Here is a 7,389-nt window from a genome sequence, read left to right on the forward strand (position 1 = left end):
ACACACACACACACACACACACACACGCAGCAGCTGACCACTCACTGTTCTCTCTCTCTCTCTCTCTCTCTCTCTCTCTCTCTCTCTCTCTCTCTCTCTCTCTCTCTCTCTCTCTCTCTCTCTCTCTCTCCATGTTGCTAACGTCAGGAAGTTGTCATGGCAACGGTTTTCCCTCCCTTCCTCCCTTCATTCCTCTGCCCCTCCCCATCCCTCCTCTCCCCTTCCCACACGCTTCCCCAACCCTACCCCCCAACGCAGCTCATGACGAGAGCTGGAGGAGGAGGAGGAGGAGGAGGAGGAGGAGGAGGAGGAGGAGGAGGAGGAGGAGGAGGAGGAGGAATGGAAGGAAAGGAAGCAATGCAATTTACAGACTGAGGAAATCTCTCTCTCTCTCTCTCTCTCTCTCTCTCTCTCTCTCTCTCTCTCTCTCTCTCTCTCTCTCTCTCTCTCTCTCTGTCTATCTTTCTGTCTATCTGTCTATATATATCTATTTATCTATCTCTATCTCTCTCCCATATTTTCAATCAATCAATATGGTTTTCCTGAGAGAGAGAGAGAGAGAGAGAGAGAGAGAGAGAGAGAGAGAGAGAGAGAGAGAGAGAGAGAGAGAGAGAGAGAGAGAGAGAGAGAGAGAGAGATCCATTTACAACCAATAATCTTGCCTATCACAGGAGTCGTTCTCAGGTGTTCAGTGCTGGCCCATCACTACCTGTCCAATTCAGCACCTACACTGACACGAGGGACACCAGGAGACTGCCACCTCGCTTCCTCCTCCTGCTGCCCCTGTGTCTGCTAAGCCTATGTTCAGAAACCCTCTGCTTCCTAAACACGACTATTTTTAGAGGCCACGGAGATCATTAGTCTGGTTGTCAAGTTTGTTTATCTTGTTAATCTGTCACCAGAAAGGTAAAAACACTATTAAAAACCCGTGTAGCTTGAACTGTAGTGGAGATGCGGCCCGAAATGTTTCAGAATACGGGGCTTAGGAACATAATAGCTGCAGAAATCGTAAGAACATAGGAAAAGAAGGAAAGCTGCAAAGAAACATGATAAAATAAGAAAAAAACTGTAAGAAATGTGTCTCCTAGAAGCGTTATACTGCAAAAAAACAAAGGATATTAAGGGAAGCTGCAAAAAAAAAAAAAAAACATAAAATAAGAAAAAAAAACTAAGAAATGTGTCTCTTAGGAGCGTAATACCTGAAAAAAAGGAAAAAAGGAAAGCTGCAAAAAAAAAAAAAAAAAATAAATAAAATAAGAAAAACTAAGAAATCTGTCTCTTAGGAACACAATACCTGCAAAAAAACAAGGGAAAATAAGGTAAGTTGCAAAAGTACATGATGAAATAAGGAAAGCTATGAGAACTGTGTCTCTTAAGAATGTAACAGCTGCAAAAAACATAAGAAAACAAGGGAAGCTGCAAAAATACATAATAAAATAAGCGTAACTATACGAGCATAAAAAAATAATCGTTGGTGGAAGAACATGAAAACAAAATAAAACAGGCCTCTCTCTCTCTCTCTCTCTCTCTCTCTCTCTCTCTCTCTCTCTCTCTCTCTCTCTCTCTCTCTCTCTCTCTCTCTCTCTCTGTAAATCATAATGCGAACCGGAACAATCTCCCACAATTTAAATACCTGAATAATAGCAAATTTCTTTTCTTTGGATGTTGTAATGAGCGTAAAAAGACCCCCCACTCCCTCTCCCTCATTTTAAAAGCTACGAATTCAAAATTAGCCTAGGAAAGGAACTGAACCCTTTGTAAAAACCCAACACAATTCCCACCCAAATATTCTTGCAACTCCGTAGTATTTTTCGAATTAACCTCAATTTTTTTTAACTTCACTTCGCATCGCGGTACATATTCAATTTTACTTGCAGGTCGAGGTCGGAATAAACTCCAGCAAACAGCATGAGAATGTGACCCGTTTGTGAAATGCTTTGTTCTCTCACCACAGCTGTTTTCAAAGGCCACGGAGATGCTTAGCCGGGTTCTCAAGACTGTCTCTCCTCTTGATAATGTAGAAATGTTGTTGGTCTGTCACTACAACCATAAAAACACTCTTAAAAACCCGTGTAACTTATTGTAAAACCTTATTCTGAAACGCTTTTTGTTCTCTCGTCACGACTGTGTTCAAAGGCCACAGAGATTCTAGCCGGATTCTCAAGACTGTCTCTCTCTCTGTTGATAATGTAAGAATATTGTTAATCGGTCACTAGAACCGTAAAAACACGCTTACAAACCTGTTTCCCCTTCAACCAAAGCCTTCTGAAAGTAGTGGATGGAGGTGCGTCGCAGAAATGTTTCAAAATACGGCCCGAAGTCTGCTGAGGGTGTTGGCGGCAGAGGCGGTGATCACGGGAAACGTAGAGGGAAGTTTTCCAGCGTGGTCAATGGGGTGAAAGCACTAGTGGGGCTGCAAAGTGCTTGGAGGGCGGAGATTGTGTCATGGGTGAGGCGGAGCGAGGAACAACGAGATGGGCCAGGCCGCCAAGCACCTGCCTTCTTCTACCGCACCTTGTCTGAGGCGTGTGTTGTGAAGATAACTGGCAATTCACGACATGACGAGATACGTGGAGATTCACCTCAGTTTTTTTTTTTTTTTTCATGTAAGAGGAGCACCGGCTTAAAGCTACATAAAATAAGTAAAGAGAAAGTGGAAGAGAGAAAAACGGCCAACCAAGGTACCAGTCCCAAAAGAGAGCAGAGTTGGAGGATGTGTCCCGAACCCTCCCTCTTAACAGAATTCAAATGATAAATAAGGAGAAATACAGAAGCAGGCAGGGAGTTCCAGAGTTTACCAGAAATAGGGATGAAGGATTGAGTATACCAGCTAACTCTTGCATTAGAGAAGTGGGCAGTTGTGGCCTCTATATTAATTTAACCTTAACAAACTTCATATTCAGACTCTTTCAGCCTACCAATAATAATCAGTTCCCGAAAAAAAAAAGGGGGAGTTAAGATCAGCATTGGAAAGCAGCGGGAACATAACACGGAAATAGCAGCGAGGTACGAGTGGGCGGCAAGGACTCCGCTACCTAACACCTCCATATTCTCTCCTTCGTTCAAAACACTCCAGGTGAATGTGGTGATAACATGTACATTTATAGGCACGCACGTAGGGGAATGAGATGTAGATATGGGGAGAGAAAGAAAAAACATGTTATGATTAAAATGAAAGAGAGATATATGGAAAAATAGAAATATATGGAAGGAAAACTGTGTATGCGGAAAAATTATACGTTATCAGAGAGAGAGAGAGAGAGAGAGAGAGAGAGAGAGAGAGAGAGAGAGAGAGAGAGAGAGAGAGAGAGAGAATTATAAAAAAAAATAAATGTATATACAAAAATACACGTTAAAAAAAACAATCTAAAATGAGAGAGAGAGATTATGAAACCAAAATACAAAATAACACGGACTATTTCATGAAGTGGTAAGTAGGCAAGTTGTAGGTAGGTACAGGCATTCAACCGTTGCAATGCCCGTACATTTACCTGCACTCTCTAAAATCCCTGTGCTACACAAAAATTAACAACTTTCAGTACACCGCTTCTCGTTCGATCAGTGAGGTTAAGCAGCATTGGGTCTGGTTAGTATTTGGATGGGTGACCGCCTGGGAATACCAGATGTTGTTGGCGCTCCAGCTTTCATATTGTTAAATGCAAGAGTCAGTGACGCAGGAGGGCGGAAGAAAAGAAGGAAGCGTACAGCTTAGTTTATATTCCTAGCGACCTTGTTAATGGTAGTCTCTAAAGTCGTTCAGCTACTCGAAAATTAGTTACGATCGTAATATTAAGCGCAAGAATGAAAGAAGCGTAGCAGGAAGGCGGAAGGAAGGAAGGAAGAGTGTGGTTTAGTTTATAATCCTAGCGGCCTTGTTAATGGTAGTCTCTAAAGTCGTTCAGCTACTCGAAAATTAGTTACGATCATAATATTAAGCGCAAGAATGAAAGAAGCGCAGCGTAGCAGGAAGGCGGAAGGAAGGAAGGAAGAGTGTGGTCTAGTTTATATTCCTAGCAGTCTTGTTAGTGGTCCGCCGCCCGTGTGGGGACACCAAAGGCACGGCGACCCTTTGATTTCACCGCCAGGAACAACAGGTGTGTAACCTCAGAGTTATTACAGGTGTTAGGTTAGGTGGTGGTGGTGGTGGTGAGGTGTATGTAAATGAGGAGGAGATGAAGACGATGAAAATGAGGAAAAAGGAGGAGGAGAAGGAGGAAGAAGAGCAGGAAGAAGACGATGACGAAAATGGAAAACAACGACGACAACAAAAACAACACCAACAAAAAAGGTGGTGGTGGTGGTGGTGGTGGTGGTGGTGGTGGTGGTAATAATAGTTAAGTGATAGTTCTTAAGGTTCCAGTGTATACTGTTAAAGAAATAAGTGACAAAATGAATATATAAATAAATAAATAAACAAATAAATAAATAGACATCAAATCCAACAAAATATGAACGAGAGAGAGAGAGAGAGAGAGAGAGAGAGAGAGAGAGAGAGAGAGAGAGAGAGAGAGAGAGAGAGAGAGAGAGAGTAAATAAATAAATAAAAGCGAAAGAAAAATTACAACGACCCTCATTCTTATTAAATATTCAACTTCTGGCACAATCTGAAAATACCAGGGGGAGGAGGAGGAGGAGGAGGAGGAGGAGGAGGAGGAGGAGGAGGAGGAGGAGGAGGAGGCGGGGTGATGTGAGGTGGGGCGGGGCATGACGGGGGAGGCGTGGTGTTAAAGAGGAGCTTCCTGAGAGAGAGAGAGAGAGAGAGAGAGAGAGAGAGAGAGAGAGAGAGAGAGAGAGAGAGAGAGAGAGAGAGAGAGAGAGAGAGAGAGAGAGAGAGAGAGATTACTTCTGTTCTATTTGTATTCTCTTGCTCAAATTAAGAAAAAAAAATTATATGTATGCAGGACAGCGAGAGGAAAAAAAAGTCTAGAAAAGTACAGGAGGAAATAATGAAAAAGACTGTTTCCCTCCTTTCTTTCACTTTCCTCCCAATCCTTTTCTTTCCCTTCTCCCTATTCCTCCTCTCTCTCTTATCGCTTTTATACATATATTTTTTTCCCCTTCTCTTCTGATTCCTCTCCTCATCTCTCCTTCCTCTTCAATTCTTTCTCCCTCCACCTTTTATCATCCCTTACACTCTCTCCTTTTATCACTTCTATCCTCTCCTTTCTCTTCCAGTCTTTCTCCCTCCACCTCCCATCTTTCCTTCACTCTCTCCCTTCCTTCATTCAATCCCATTCTCTTCTCGTCTCTCCTCTTCTCTTTTACTAGTATCTATCCTTTTATCATACCTCCCGTTTATCAGTTTTCCCTCGTATACGCAGGCATTCCTTCGCGCTTCCCTCTCTGCCTCTCTCTATCTCAGCCCTGCATCCTTCCTTTCCTCCTTCCCACAGATTTACATATGAAAGACACAGACATGATTAGTTATGCTTAAATAATTAAATTCCAGCCAAGATTCATGCACAGAAGGAAGGGAACTTGGAAATATGACTAGTAATGGTTACAAATAGACTTATGGAGAGAGAGAGAGAGAGAGAGAGAGAGAGAGAGAGAGAGAGAGAGAGAGAGAGAGAGAGAGAGAGAGAGAGAGAGAGAGCAATATACAGTACAGGAAGGATGAAAGGTAGATGAATCAAGGTGACAGTAAACAGAAAAAGAAGAGGAGGAGCAGGAGGAGGAGGAGAAGGAGAAGGAGGAGGAGGAGGAAGAAGAAGAACAACAACAACAACAGCAACACGTGACAAGCGCAACACTACATTCTCCTACGCAATTAAGCGCAACACTGTTTCTACCTGATTAACGGCAACACTTCAGATTACTAGCAGACTCCCTCGCAACCCAAGCGTTTGTTATATAAAAGATTCCATCGCAGCTTTGCTTTTAATGTTTTCCAAGCCTCCTTATTAATGTTTTCACACAAAGGGTCGAAGATGAGAGGGCGAGGGAGGGAGGGAGGGAGACAGGGAGGAGGGAAGAAGATTGTAAACACTGGCTTATCCTTCACTATGAATAACGGTATCAAAATAACGCCTTTTGTTGTTACTTCCGAGAAAACAATACGATAGTAATATTTCAAAGTCTTATGATCATCAACAATAATTTTAGAACAAGGGAAAGAAAAAGAAAAAAAGAAAAAATGAAAAATACCTTTGGAGAAAAGAAAACATGATTTTTTTGTACTTTTTAAACTGAAAATCTTAAAAAAAAAGGCGATCATTTTTCTCCCAGGGAAGTTAAGTGGAATGAGTAGAATGAGGTATACCTTGCGACAACTCTTACAATAAACAAACAAATAAATAAATAAATAAATAAATAAGTAAAACCAAAGAAAAAGAAAAGACAAAGAAGAACCATTCATGTCTCTCCTTTTACCTTACCTCTTTCTCTCTCGTTTATCACTACCTACATTTCTTTATCAGTACATGCACTCTTCTCCCCTGTCTAATGTACCTTCTCACCTATATCTAAGTACATCTCTCCTCCTTAAGCGCGTATTCAGAAACGCTTTGCTCTCTCACCACGACTATTTTCAAAGGCCACAGAGATGACTAGCCTGGTTCTCAAGAGTGTTTCTTCGGTTATTAATGTAGAAATCTTGTTAATCTGTCACTAGAACTATAAAAAACACCTTGGAAACCTACGTAACTTCACCACGATTATTTGCAAAAGCCACAGAGATGATTAGCCGGATTCTCACGAGCGTTTCTCCTGTTAATACTGCAGACATCTTGTTAATCTGTCACTAGAACTATAAAAAGACCCTTGAAAAACCATGTAATTTTAACTAGAGCCTTTTGAATGTAGTGGAGGTGCGGCGCAGAAGTGTTTCAGAATACGAACCATAGACACACAGCCGCGCCCTTCTCCACGTTCAAGGTCAAGACAGGTGCATACAACAGAAGTATTAAGCAGCACTGATAAGTCAGAGAATCAGCACTGTATCAGCTTGAATGACTGACTGGCTGACTCTCTCTCTCTCTCTCTCTCTCTCTCTGAATAGTATACTCTTAAATGTTGCTCTTTTCATAATGTTCTTAAAATATTGCAAAAATAATAACGAGTGTGATGATGATGATGATGATAATGATGATGATGATGATGATGATGATGATGATGGCAAATATGATAGTGATGATAATGGTGATGATGTGATGGTGATTCCTAACCCATCTTTATCCTTTTCCCACCCTTTTTCCCTCTCTTTCTCTCCTTCGTCCTTCTCTTCATCCTTCACTCATTGCCTCTCCTCCTCCCTCTACCCCGTCCTCCTCCTCCTCCTCTTTCTCTCCTTCCATCTCATTCTTACGTGAAATTTAGTTGCAAGGGATCTCTCTCTCTCTCTCTCTCTCTCTCTCTCTCTCTCTCTCTCTCTCTCTCTCTCTCTCTCTC

The sequence above is a fragment of the Scylla paramamosain genome, chromosome 21 (genome assembly GCF_035594125.1).
Source record: "Scylla paramamosain isolate STU-SP2022 chromosome 21, ASM3559412v1, whole genome shotgun sequence".
Taxonomy (NCBI): domain Eukaryota; kingdom Metazoa; phylum Arthropoda; class Malacostraca; order Decapoda; family Portunidae; genus Scylla; species Scylla paramamosain.